General features: G+C 40.0%; 1 protein-coding gene across 1 annotated transcript in view; it reads left to right on the top strand.

Moving 5' to 3' along the window:
• Positions 1-1326: 1326 nt before the first annotated feature.
• MID1 (midline 1) overlaps positions 1327-14702 on the top strand; it is a 180154-nt gene continuing 166778 nt past the window's right edge. The window contains exon 1 of the mRNA XM_075428370.1: positions 1327-1394. The gene's annotated coding sequence lies outside the window, so the exon portion shown is untranslated. The remainder of the gene's footprint in view (positions 1395-14702) is intronic.

Here is a 14702-nt window from a genome sequence, read left to right as displayed (position 1 = left end):
AATAATGAGGAGACAGAACCATGAAGTCACAACGCATATTGTGAAAAAAGATCTCATTCATCAAACTGTCACCTCAGTTTTCTGTCCAGGGTCACAGAAGAACAAAGTCAGCTTGTGTCAGGTTGAAATAGCATTGGTAAATGTTAGTGTGTGTGAAGCTGGTGGCTTGCAGTCTATTTATTTTGTTTGAAAGGCTCAAACAGCATGCTGCCGAGCAGAGGAACAAGCAGGAGGAAGTCTCCTTATAAATTATTACTGGAAGGCTCACAGCCATCATTTAAGATGCGAAATTATGCCATCTGCTTTTCTAGGTCTTTGATTTACTTTGTGGCAGCTGTCTGTTTCTGAGTTTCTGCATCTCACAGAAAGGTAAAACTTGCGTTAAAAACTAATATGACAACAGCATTTCTTTAACAAAGGTTTAAAGCTTTCTTGAAAACCAGAGAATATTCAGGGGATGTTATTTCAATATCTGTGGCACACTTTCAAGACAAATTATATGAAAAAAATACTGGGTTTTTTATGTAAATTGGGAATGTGGATAGAAATCTTTTTTCATTGTGAAAAACGCAATTGTTTGTTCTGATTTTAGCTTTCAAAAGCATTTCAGGGAAGCACCAATGTTTTTTTATGTTGCTTTGAATTTGGTGATTCCTAGCGTTATTGCTCATGTCTGTTGGGGTCTTTTTTCTTGTTTTTGATTACCGATTTTCTGGGGGAACATCTTTGTTGTTACTTTGCTGTTTGAAATATTTAAGGCTTATTTACATGCTCTTTGTTAAAGAGAGAAAACCTTAGGCCGAACAATAGCTTTAGGAAGTCACACAGCTAATTTAAAATGAACAAAAAAAAGGCTAACTACTTCAGCGCGGATGAACTGAGACGCACGCGGGGAACTCTTGCAAGTACCCAGGGGTGTGCTCATTTCAGAAATCAGCAGCTGAGAGGGTGATGAATGGAGATGTGCACTTTTCCATGCCTTGTCCCGACGCGCTGCCTGTGTTTGGGGTGTGCTGCCCAAGTGCTCGGAGAGGTTACTTGGACACCCTCCCCGAGGATGCCCATGCGGCAGGGAGCCGGGGGGGAGCTGAGTGCCAGCAGCATCTCTTCCCCCAGCCCCCAGGAGAATCGCTTCTGCTGAAGTCATTTGGTGCATGCTGCTTTTTCAAGTCATTTGGTGTGCGCTGCTTTTTCCGGCGTGAGGATTAGGGAGTAGGAGAATGGCTTTGTGAGGAGGCTCGGAGAGAGGGAGCTGAAGAGAGGCTGAACAGAGGGGCCGAAAGACTTTAGCCTTTCATAGCTCTTTCAGTCAATTCATTCTGGGAGACCAATTGCATGCGATACAGCAGCTGGGGTTTTGTTTTCCTTTCAGCTATATACTGTAGGAGAAGCTGGTAAGGTTATTTTTTTTTTTTCCTTGTTCTACTGTTCCACGATGCTATTGTAATTGCTTTATCGCAGCGACTGTTTGGTGAGGAAGGGAAGTTGGTTAATGATGCTGAGGGTCCCCTGCATTGTCTCTGCTTTGTGCAGCTGCATAGTTTGGGGAGAGGCACTGTTTACAGTAGAGGGGCTGGTTTCCGTTTAACAACTTTGCTGCTGTTTTTCCAAAGTTGTTTCAGCTTTTCTTTCTGTGAAGCTAGGAAAATAAGCAAATAAACGGACTTGGTTGTTTAGAAATGGGTAAATTTATAGAGGCTGCAATTTGTTGAAAAAGCTGTTCTGCGAAATCCTGGTTTCAGATGTTCTGCCTTTGATGTTATCGGATTTGTCACTCTGCTGGATCAACTCCAAAACTGGGTTTTATTTGACAACCTTCTCTCACAAATCTTTTCTTTGCGTTTTCAACAGGGACAAGATAAGCCACTTGAATTGATAGCCAAAGAAAAGAAAACAAAAATGTATCTGTGGAAGGTGGAAATATTTGGGGAAAGGAAAAATCCTAGGGGAACTCTGGAATTAAAAAGTAAATCAAGGAGTATTAATTCTTGGCACTAATTTTCAGCAGAATGCTCCTGATCAGTGTAATAGGAAGCATGTGGTTAGGCAGAGAATATAAATACTCTTTCAGAAGATTCAAGATGCACAGGTGCACATCCTGTCTAACTGCACCCTTCCAAAGAGAGAGTTATGAGATTTATCCTCTTTGATAGCAAGAAAAAACAAAAAAAATGAAAAGAAAACCAGATCCTGGCTATCCTGTCCCTTTCCCCTCTTCTTGTTATTTTTAGAATAGTGACTTGTGTTTGTCAGAGTCTTTTATTTCCTTTCATATTATCGTGGGAAAATTTAGCCTGAATTGGTTGGACATACGTGAGCGCAGCTTGGGGCATACCATGTCTATTCCACAGGCGGGCTATGAAAATCCTGCCTGTGACTCAGATGAATTGTAAAGACCATAATTACCAACAAAAGTTTCTTTTGTGGCCATTCAAAAATCAAAAACAAGGTAAGGAAGAATGATTGACAACAGTTACACTACTGATTGACAGAGAACCAAAAACTTGGTCTGTTACTTGGTATGTTAGTTTTTCAGGAAGCGTTGACCTTTTTCACTATTATCCCGTTCTTTCTGGTGGACTATTCCCAACTCCCCTATTGAGGCTAGAATGTCTATCCAAAATGTGTCTTTGTAATTACTGCCTATAGTCTGTACATCTCTTAACAATGATACGCTTATTTGTTGATGCCGAAACAAAATTGACAGATGCATTGCAATCAGACCTCCATGAAAGAATGTCTATCTTTTATATTCCTCACATGCTTAACTATTGATTTCAGCTACAGATTTCACTCTTATGAAGTAATGAAGTACCACATCCAAATGCTGCAAATTTATAGTCACAGTTTGAGCTCTTAATAATGGCAGGCCCAAGAATATCAATGTGGTTACTCATGTGAGTAAAGATTTAGAGACTCATTTCCCATTCATGAATGAAATGGTTTAGGAAGTGCACAGTTACTATGGCTCTCTTTTGGCTTAAAAACAAAAATCTCCATTAAAACAACCACTACTGAGACTTGTGGGAGGGGCCCAAGGATAGACAGATTCACTGATTTGATATAAGAATGTGGTAGACTCTCATCAGCACTGTTTCAAGAGAATGATAAAAATGTTCTCTCTTCAGCTTATTAACAGTTTTAGAAATACAGAAAACATAATTCATCTCTTCATGCTGCACCACTAGATACGGCATTGACCCTTGAAACACCATCACAACTATGAGTTACTCCTTCCTTTGAGAATAAAATTAATCTAGTGTGGTCTTTATCACATACTCCCCCCTACTCCTAGCAATAACTGTCAGTTCTGGCAAATGACAACAAACTGATATTTCAGGTTAGGCTTCTGCTGGTTTTCTGTAGACAAAGGTACAGTATCTCCAGTGTGCAGTGTTTATGACTTTCACATCCTTGGTTTCACTGCAAGCAAACAAGGCAGGATGTGTTCCCTAGTTATTGGTGCACCAGTGAAGGCTCCTTAGTTCTCTAGTGGAGAAATTACTTTGTTTCAGTGTTTCTAAACTGTTCAATAGCAGCCTTTAGTTTAAAGATATAAAGAGATGTATTTGCTGTGAGTTCTTTCCTAGTTTTCATAACTTCTAAATGTCCAAATGTGATTTTGAAGAAAAAATGAGCCTCTAACTTAGAAGAACTCCCAAGTGATATCATATCTATACATGTGGATGGTAAAGGAACTACACTAAAGTTGTGGAAGAGAGCCCTAAAACAAACTGTCTGAAACAGAGAAGTGGCTATCCTATAATTTTTTATAAAGCTGAAATACATATACTTTTATGTGGTCATTATTGTTGGAAAAAGGGCCTCTAATTGTAAATGAAATATCACCACCAATATCACATTTACGCATAAAGAAGTAAATCTTGGTTATGAATATCTTTTATGAAGTTAAAGCAGAACAAAATTAATTCCAAAGGTGGAGGGTAACACATATAAATAAACTTAACATCCATTTACTCATAAAATTAGAGCAATCTAAGCATATTCCAGCAGTATTAGCTACCAGCTATTTGTCACAACTGGAAGGCTTAGGCAGATGAAAACTGTAATATTGCTTCTCAAAACACATACAAAATTCTGTAAAAGGAATGGTAATGTTGGAGCTGCCATACTGGTGCTGTGCTGCAATCTGGTGAATTTCTTGAGAGCTTTCTCACATTTCTTAGTCCAGATGTCACCTAAAGGCCATACAGCAAAAACAGAAGTGTGTTTTCTATACTATATACATACATACTTCTATATGCATGTATAAACATTAGTGGCAATTTATTAAAATGCACTTGGCACACCACAGATTATTTTCAAGCTGGTTTTGTACCATCACGCATCTTCTATGTTAACTAAACACTTTATATGTTCATTGTTACACAGAGGATTCACAAAGCCTACGCTTAGAGCTCATGGCTACCCATCTTCCTAGAAATAACTACCTGAAATGAATGTCATCATAAGTCATGCCAAAAGAGTTCTTATACTTAACTGGAAGAAAACATATCTGGGCTCTCATGGGAAGCTGTAATTTTACAAACAGTAAGCAGCAGGAGGTCCAGTCTGGTGGAACAGGATAGGAATTGGAGAATACAGTTCCCACGTGACACAAAAAAAGATATTTTGGATGTTGCTTCAAAATCGTTTTAATGTATTTTTTTTAACTGCTGTGAAAGTAGTTAGATACTAATTCAGTAATTTTTACTCACAAAGTAACAGAACATAGAACAGGCTGAGTATTTTTGTCATATGTATTTAAATGGTATTTCTAAATACATCTATGCAATTTTCAAAACCTTTTGATGAAAATCTGCATGATTGCTGACACATCTTTCCATTATGAACATCCTCCAGCACCTTAGAAGTGCAGAGTTTTGCATAGCTCGGGATTTGCTTGGTTTACTTCCAATGTAAACAGAGAGAAATTGAACTGCTAAGTAGGAGATCACCTGCAGGACGATTTGAGCACAGGAACAGTGGGACATTGTAACAACATACGGCTAAGGTTTGCAAAGTTCACAAGCATCCCACTATCTTCCCAGAATGTGTTTCAATGATGCATGTCCATACCGCTTCATCTTCAAAAAGCTGTAACATTTACAAGCATGTTGTCCCCTCTAATTGGATGTAGTAAGTATCTTTCATCTTAGAAATCTCAGTCTTTCAGAAAAGTAGTATCCATTTCCATGATAAACTTCTAGGGTTTAAGAGACTGACTTGTGGTCCCTCGTAAGTTAAAATTCAGCCCACATGGTGCAGCACACCGGGCAGTATGCTCTCTGTCAAGGTCTCATAGTTGACGGAGAATGAAATTCTTGAGACGTGTGGTCTTATCCAATTAAAACTTTGACTGAAATGTTAACGGTCTTTGGGCTGACTCTTTGGGAAAGACCACCAGTGATTTCCTAAGGGAAAAGAACTATTAGCTTGCAATCACACCTGTCCAAGCTCAGTACGTTATTAACTGACATCTATGTAGATGTGTAAGAGCTTTTGAAGTTTTCTGGATTACGTGCAGACAGAAAAGAGATGGATTATTTTTACTTCCATGAACTGGAGTATCATACTTCAGTGCTAAATAAAGGAAGCTAAGGGTCAACCTGTCAGTCAAAACTCATCTATATTAGAAAAATGTGTGAAGTTTTTTTTCTGCACTGGTTCTTCTTAACAGTGCAACCAGCTGTAGAAGTGGTGTAAGCTGAGACTTTGGGATGCCAAGGGCTTTCAGAGCATTCTTAGGTGGCAAACAAAGGAACAACGAATTTTGACTGCCTCTGCATCTCTCCTAAAGTAGTCCCAGTAGGCGCATTGATGGGGATGGAGCTTATGTTAGGACTTGGATCACAATTTTAACTTCTGATTTTTTCTGTTGAGTTTAACTGGGTCAGATTTAGGCAATTGCTGATTGCTCTTTGTGACCTGTTTCCTTCCTGGTTGTGGAAGAGATGACTGCCCCCTGTTGATACTGTCATAGTGTTCTACCAAGAGATACCACTTGTCCTTTGGAAGTTCTGTCAATGACTCTTTTTCTTCTTGCAATTTCGAGAACATATATTAGAATTTGCACTGATGCTATTCCATTTTATAAGACTATTTCTGTACTCCACTCCTTTTTGCAGTCTAAGTTAACAAAATAACCTAGAAAGATGGTTTTGAAATGTCAGTAGATGCTGAGAGAATGATATCATGAAAACTGGGAGCATGTACGGTACAACTTGTATGGGATTCAGTTCCAGACAGACTCTAACACTTGGGCATCTGTGTGCAAATGTCTACATGGGATTCAGCCCAAATGACAGCTGATACCTATGGTTCAATTCAGTTTCCCCACACACAGGCATTTAATGCCATTACGGATGCACTAAGGTACCTTAAACATCCACATGGGACTGTGGTGACACAAGACATGTGGACACACTGTCTTCCTCGAGAAGCGCCTCTGCCAGGGCATCTGAAATGATGCTAGGCACCTATGTATAGGCTCCTGAACAGGGAGGCCATCTTAGCTGGCCAGCTGGCCAGCTCAACAGCTCTTCAGGTTCCACTGCTCATGTTGACTAAAGCATCGCTGGCTACAGTGACACCTTGCACAGTTAACTTGTCTACAGACAGCTACCCATAATTTGAATAACTGCTGATTTTTTACACTTTTTTTTATGTCACTACTGTTGAAGAAAAAGAGCTGAGTTATTTATGGACCAAAATTGAAGTGTTCCTCTTCATTATGGTAATAGGAGTGAGAAGGAAAGCAGGAAGGAAGGGAAAAAGTGCATTTATCCTATCTTCTGAAGGCATCTACTTTGAATGCTGAAGTTAGGACACTGAGCTGCTTTGTAATCAAGAGAGAGAATGATAGACCTTATCTGAATTATTCAAATTCTGGATAAATCCCTAGCCAAGGGGAGACAAATTCTCCTTGGACTGATTCAGGTGACCTTGGTAAGATGCTGAGCTGGTAATATCTAGGACTAGTCAATAGGAAACATCAGGCATGCTCATTATAGCTTAGGTCATCTGAATATGACATACTTTCCTAAGGTTATTCTAAGTTTTGTTTCTATGCGTTCAGACTAAAAGAGATTGTAACAACAATTCTTTTCAAGATATCCATTATTATGTTCTATTCATCTAATTTGGCATAACTGCTGTCTTCTATGATTTGAACCGACTTCTAAATGTACCTACCTCTCTGCACCAACTGCATAGTTTTATTGCCTCTGAGAAAACAATCCGAGGGAAGAAACACCTTCCGTTTGTTACGTACCACTTACATGAAGTCCTTTCAGCAAGATATCTTTAGGCTTCTGCATTATTTATGTATATCTGTAGTGTTTGTCTAATGTATTCATGTGTGTTTTGAAACAATATACATACGCACTCCTTGTCACAATTCTTTTGTGCGTGCCAGAAAATAATTTCCCTAACTAAACAATCTAAATTACAAGTCCAGCTATTGTCTGTTTTGAGGCCCATAATTAGAGCTCAGATGGTAGGGCAATTGCAGAAAAGAGTTTAGCAATTTACATGTTAATCAAATACAGTCTGATGGATCATGATTAACGTAGGCTCAGTCAATATCTTAATTAGCCAGAAGCACATCATGAGGCATTGGTGCCTGTCTTCCACCCCTTGTACTTTTCCAGGCAAGTACAGGTGCCTCAATAGCTGTTTTCCATAGCACTGCTAAAGCTAAGACCTTAACAATTACTCTAATGAGGGAAGTTAGTTAAAAGCTGTTTAGTCTTGTGTAGAACACCTGAGGTAGCATAGCATCTTCATCAGAGGGCAGAGCCCAGCCAATTTGTAACCTGGATCAGGTATGATATTAAATAACAGATTTGTGCCAACATCACGTTGAGCACAGATTATGGTTTTTAAGAACTGCGGATAGTTTTATCTGATTGATTAGTTCCACATGTCCACAGCCCCAGGAATCTCTCCACAGGAGCCCACATGGAATCAGGATAAGCACTATTTAAGTATGCCTTTGTAGTTGAGTAACCTGCTGGGCAGGACTTCATCTCTGCTAACAATGTCTCTCCTGATATTTTGTTTAAAGGCTTGCTAGTCTGAAGCTAATTTATTTTACAAGTAAAAATCAACTTTCTATGTACAGATACATTTTAAAATTCCTTGAATACTATCAAATGTTGTTTTCAAAAGCTAGCCTTTCTGAGGACTAACTCCCAGTAGGACTAGGAGATGTTCAGAATATTTCCCCATTTGATTCCTTGCTGTACTTTTTTCACTGCTGCAAAATAAACACAGTGATGTGTAGATGGAAAAGTTCAGTGTATATTTATTTCTGTTTTTAAAAGGAAAATACTGTTATGAAGTGTTTGATTTTAGTGGGAAGAAGTTCTTTTCTTGATGAAACCAGAAACACTACCTCTCTGGCATTATATGTTCTCACGATTACAAGAATGCAGAATGAAAGTGCAGATAACATGTACACTGTGTGCAATTTCTGCCCTTGCTGTCATGATAGCTGGTGTAAGAGCTGCTGGTGATGACAAGCAGAAAAACATCTGTTGTGTTTTTTGGAATTGACAGCTGAGCAGAACAGCGAGCGATTTACAACCTTATATTTTCTGTTATCTTCGGGCATAACATTGTGATTTTCTGCTTGGTTTCTGAAGAGAGGTATGGACCGTGTTTCGTATCAGTACTGGTCACTACATGAGTGTCAGATGCTACCCTGGCCTTCCACCCAGTGAACTGGTATCACAGCCTCCCAAATAGGAAGTCTTCCCTCATTCGAGGAATAAAGGAAAGATTCCCTGAGATCAAAACCACTTACAAATTACAGATATCTCTTGCCAAAACTGAGAGAATTTGTTAGTGGAAAAGACCCAGGAAGCTTCCTTGGTCTATTTGCCTGCCAATGCCTTGTTATTTCTTACATCCTCTCAAAGGCTTCATTATGTTCAATCCATACTCGTAGGCTTTAGAGACAGTCTGGCTTCTTACATAGAGGATTATTTTTTTGGTATTAAATGTTCATTTCATGTTTCTGTTTGTAGTAGAAATTATCCTGCTCCCTTCAATTCAGATCACTAAACAAAAGAAGTACTCTGTATATAATTATAAAAAACATTTTTATTACATTTCTGAATATACTGTAAGTTTCAGATGAATGGTAAGAATTTGTATTGAGTCCTTTTGTGAAAAGCTAACCTTTAAGGTTATTTAGGCCCTCATGTTTACCATCATAAAATAAGAATTTCATGCCTTGAAATACAGAGTGTTGGAAATTGCCTTGACATATAGTACTTAACATATCTTAGGCTAAAAATGAACAATATTAATCTTCATGGAGCCACATATTCAAAAAAATTCAGCAGCTATCTGCAGTTGCCATATTGCATTAATGTGGATGCTACCAATATTTCTTAACCTCAGTACAAAGAAATTGATGGCTACAACCTTTTTTAGCCTAAACACATACTGACAGAGCTGCCACTGACGTCACTGCAGTCTACAGATGTCATGTGGTAACTGAAAATATTATTCCTCATTATCTTTCCTTCTGATATCCATTCTGGATAACTAATGAAAAACCAGTATTTAGCTCTGCTAACCTCCATGAATCAAAATGCTAGATAGTTTCACAGTTAATCCTAACAGATAAGTCTTTTCATCCATGTCTGCTGGAAGTTCGTGTCTTTCGCCTTTAGAGCAGAGGCTCCCATACTTAGATTTAACCCCTAACTGCAACTTTTAAAATATAAGTGAGATAAATCTCTCCTTTAGCTACTTAAATTTGGTTTTATTGAAATGCTGAAGTCTGAAGAACTGTCTTGACATTTAGAGAATGTAAAATACCACCCCCTACACAAATAGAGTTCAAAAGTTTTTAAACAGGAGAAACATCCGAAAGGTTTAATCGCTGTTTGGAATTAACAGTTAATAGTGAAAAGTGTTTACTAATGTATAATCTGTTTTTCTCTGGAAAGATCTAACTGAAGTGGCTATTTTTAATGGTGATAGAACTTTATTTTTCTGAGGCTTTCTTGAGTTCGTAGATTAAATACTGAATTCAAGTGAATGCAATAGAAAAGCAAAGCAAAATACTAAAATATGGTGAAGTGACATGAGTACAGTTTTCTCAAGCTGCTTAGCTTGCAAGCCTTAAGAGTGAACAACTGCTTTCTACACAGTACTACGATTTTCCATTTAAGTGCTTACTAATCTAAAAATATCTTGTATCATGCACAGAATTAATTGTGTCGATGTATCCCCATAATCAGTCACCCTCCCAGAAGTATTCAAGTAATAAGACTATAATTAACTTGCATTTACACAATGTTTTTCAGTATAGAAAATCCGTCCAAAGTGCTCCCATTTTAAAGAAAGGAAAATAAAGACAGACGTTCACTGTTTTGATCATGATTCTGGTATTTCTGAGCCAAGAAGTCTCTCGTGTTCATGATGAGAGCACTGGACATCTTTCACAGATGATCCTCTCTCCCCTGTGAGAAGATGCGCTCCTGGAATCAGTCCCAGGGAGACATATTAGGGGAGCAGGTGGGGATTTATTAAAAAGAAGACACGGCTATTTGAACACTATTGTAGTCATTAACAAATGCAGCCATTAAGCTCAACATACACAGAAAGTAAATATTTATGTGACTGGTGATCTAGCTGGAAAATTGCAAATGGGAGAAAATTGCCTATGTTTTGATTTTGTTTCAGTTAGGTGTCTGACTGTTTCTGTTATGCTATTTCTGTGCTATCATCTTTCTATAGAGCTGTAGGCTTAGGAAATGCTAGATCAAATTGAGAAATATAAAAGTAAAAAAAAAAATCAGTTGAGAAAAAGCAGGACAAGAAAAAACAACCAGCTGTAGTTGATAGTATTCAGTGTGTAAAATGTAGTGTTAATTTTCTCTATTTTTTTTCTGTAAGAGATCATTAGAGGGCTTTATGGTCTTTCCAGATCAGTACAAAAGACATTCTATATCTTGATGTGTCTCTATGAATTTGAAAGATGTGACCTCCACAGGGGATACTACTGTTGGTTTTACATCATTAATGTTTTCCTTCATTTATTTCTACAGAATACCTGCACTGCCTTTTAAAGTGGGAATTTCCTGGGGTGACAAATTGAATCTTGAATCTTTGCACCTGACACCACGAGAGCCTATAAATTTGTTATGTGCTAGACAGACAGAATCCTAGATGTTTCTGTTTCTCATAGAAAAACTGACCCTTGGGGTCACTAACCGAAGAATGAAAAACCTGGTCTTGTTAACAAGAAAACAATTCATTATTTACACACATGTGGGTATTTGCCATTAGCATCTTTAGAATTAGAAGTCCTTGTTCTACTAGATTTACTTCTGCCCTCGAGACTGCAGTTCTTAAAAATGGGCTTCATTCAAGCCCATTTAATACCAGGAAATATGTACATCAGAAACTAGGAGTTAAGGCAGGGCTATATGTGTCCATTACTTTAGGTCTTTCAAAGGAACCAACGATTAAGCTATCTTATTTCAAAGGTACAATAGCGTAGAATCACCAGTAGTAATAGTAACTGTACTATCACCCATATGGTGATTTATTATTCTAGCACATTCATGGCCAGGATGAAGCAACTAAATTATTGAGTGCTGTGGGTGATTTCATTTATTTATGTGTGTACATACGTCTTTGTTAGAGCAAACAGTAGAGAAAAACCTTGCATCCTGATATGACTCCCATGGGGAAATCTTAATGCCATTCAGCCAGGTGGAGCTTCTATGTGGTGTTTTTCCATTCACTGCCATCCGCCTATCCATCATAATGCCCTGAGCACTTTTCATCCATGAAAACTCCTTGCTATAGCAATATATAGGTTCTGTAAATAAAGTCTGGCACCCCTAAGGGGAACAATATAGACTTCTAGGAATTCTCATATATTTAATCTGTTTTAAGGCCTGAAAAGTATATTTCTGTAATAAAATTTTTTAAGACCTTTTTGTCCTGGGAAATTTCTTTTCCATGGCAGGTGACCTTTACAGGTCCTCTCTGGCTACATAACTGCTACGGATATGAACATTTAGGGGTTTCAAATGGATATAGTATGATGCGGGCATTTTTTAAATATTACTCCAAGGCTAAAGCATTTTCTTCCCGCCCCCCTCACCCCGAGTCATTTGAGCAGTCTGAAAGCATCAAGGCCCATGTTATCCCTGCAGATATATGCAGAAAACTCCCAATGGCTACAGCCAAAGCTGCATGTGTGCATCCAAGGGCAACATTTTGGCCCTGAAAATCAACTAGGGTATGAGAAAATAGAACTGGGTTTTCTATAGCCCCTTTCCTATTTTTTATGTCTCAAAGCATCTTACAAGCAAATAAATGAGATACTACGAGCACAGGGAGCACGTAGGAAGGCTGAGAAGACATTCAGTGCTTAGTAGAAGATCACACAGTGCTTCAAAGAGCAGAGTTTCATTTATTAAGAAAAGCAATAGTGGTGAGAAATACTAATGTTATTGTTTTTTCCGTCCTTTTCCTCCCTCTGTCTGTTATGCCCACAAAAGAAGCCTCTGAATTTTTAACTTCAGAGTTTTTAACTCACTGTCTTAAAACTATCAACCTTCTCTTTTCCCTTGGCCTTGTCTTCTGAGCATCCAGCAGAACCTGGGTGTTGGGTTTGAAAAACAAAATGCCTTCTCAGCCTCAGCCCCACAGCGTCAAATGCTTTAGCCTAGTCGTGTTGACATCACATGCACAGCTACGTAGTGGGTTATGTGAAGGCATCTGGAGAGAAGACACTCCTAAGCAGCTCTGTGAGGTAGGCAGAGGTTTCCCATAGCTCCTTGAGGGCAACGCGCGAGGCTGGACCAGAGACAACTGAGCTGGCTCTGTCTCTGCTCCCTCTGGACTTGGGAGTATGCAGTGCAGCACAGCACCTGAGCTGACAAATCACGTGGGAGCTTAAATTCAGAAGGAATAGTCTCCTTTAGCTTCAGCAAAGTTCAGGCTAGAAAGTGCTTCTCAGATATTAGACTGCTCCCAGGTAGCTTCTTGCCACGATCTGGGTAAATTTTTACTGTGCTATCCTAATTCAAGTCTCCGGTAGCTTCGAGCTACATATATCAAGCTCCACGGTGCAATGCAGACCTGCCATACAGACCCCAATCGTTCGGAAAATGCTGAGCCAGCAGATATCTCTGTAAAGCTCGTTGCAAGACTTGGGGTATCATAGAATCATAGAAAGTTTTGGGTTGGAAGGGACCCCTAGATGTCATCTAGTCCAACCCCCCCGCAGCGAGCAGGGACACCACTGACTAGATCAGGTTGCTCAGAGCCCTGTCCAACCTGGTCTTGAATGTTTCCAGGGGATGGGGCCTCCACTACCTCTCTGGGCAATCCGTTCCAGTGTTTCACCACCCTCATTGGAAAGAATTTCTTCCTTATATCCAGCCTAAACCTACCCTGTTTTAGTTTAAAACCATTACCCCTCGTCCTGTCACTTCTGTCTCTACTAAAAAGATTGTCCCCATCTTTCCTATAGGCTCCCTTTAAGTACTGAAAGGCTGCAATCAGGTCTCCGCGCAGCCTTCTCTTCTCCAGGCTGAACAAGCCCAACTCTCTCAGCCTGTCCTCATAGGAGAGGTGCTCCAGCCCTCGGATCATTTTTGTAGCCCTCCTTTGGACCCGCTCCAACAGTTCCACGTCCTTCTTGTGCTGAGGGCTCCAGAGATGAACGCAGTACTCTAGGTGAGGTCTCACCAGAGCAGAGTAGAGGGGCAGAATCACCTCTCTCGACCTGCTGGCCACGCTTCTCTTGATGCAGCCCAGGACACGGTTGGCCCTCTGGGCTGCCAGTGCACATTGCCAGCTCATGTCCAGCCTTTCATCTATCAGTACCCCCAAGTCCCTCTCAGCAGGGCTGCTCTCGATCCTTTCATCCCCCAGCCTGTATTGATACCAGGGATTACCCCGACCCAGGTGTAGGACCTCGCACTTGGCCGTGTTGAACCTCACGAGGTTCACACAGGCCCACCTCTCCAGCTTGTCCAGGTCCCTCTGGACGGCATCCTGTCCTTCTGGTGTCTCGACCATACCGCTCAGCTTGGTGTCATCTGCAAACTTGCTGAGGGTACACTCGATGTTGCTGTCCATGTCATTGATGAATATATTGAACAGCACCGGTCCCAGTACGGACCCCTGAGGGACTCCACTCGTCACTGGTCTCCATCTGGACATTGAGTCGTTGACCACTACCCTTTGGCTGCGACCATCCAACCAATTCCTTATCCACCGAACGGTCCACCCATCAAATCCATGGCTCTCCAATTTAGAGAGAAGGATGTTGTGGGGGACCGTGTCAAAGGCTTTACAAAAATCCAGATAGATGACATCCATAGGTTTTCCCTTGTCCACCCTTGTTGCTACACCATCATAGAAAGCCACTAGGTTGGTGAGGCAGGACTTGCCCTTGGTAGCTGGGATGACGCAAGAGTTGATAAGCCACCAGAGCCCAAATACTGTCAAGTTTCAAAGGGAAAAGAATCGGTTGGTCCTGGATACAATGTATTTAGCCTGGTGTTCCTGGGATCACCAAGTTAGCAATTATTAGAATTTTCAGCTCTCATTATCTGTTTCTGATGCAACACGAGCCTCACATGTGCCTGTAATTTCCCCTCAAAATCCCTTTGTGAGTAAGGGCTCTTGCAGTGACTGCATAGGTCTCACTGCTT

The sequence above is a fragment of the Opisthocomus hoazin genome, chromosome 1, assembly GCF_030867145.1.
Source record: "Opisthocomus hoazin isolate bOpiHoa1 chromosome 1, bOpiHoa1.hap1, whole genome shotgun sequence".
Lineage (NCBI taxonomy): Eukaryota > Metazoa > Chordata > Aves > Opisthocomiformes > Opisthocomidae > Opisthocomus > Opisthocomus hoazin.
The sequence above is the reverse complement of the archived record's forward strand: the minus strand, read 5'-3'. Positions and strand labels throughout refer to the sequence as shown.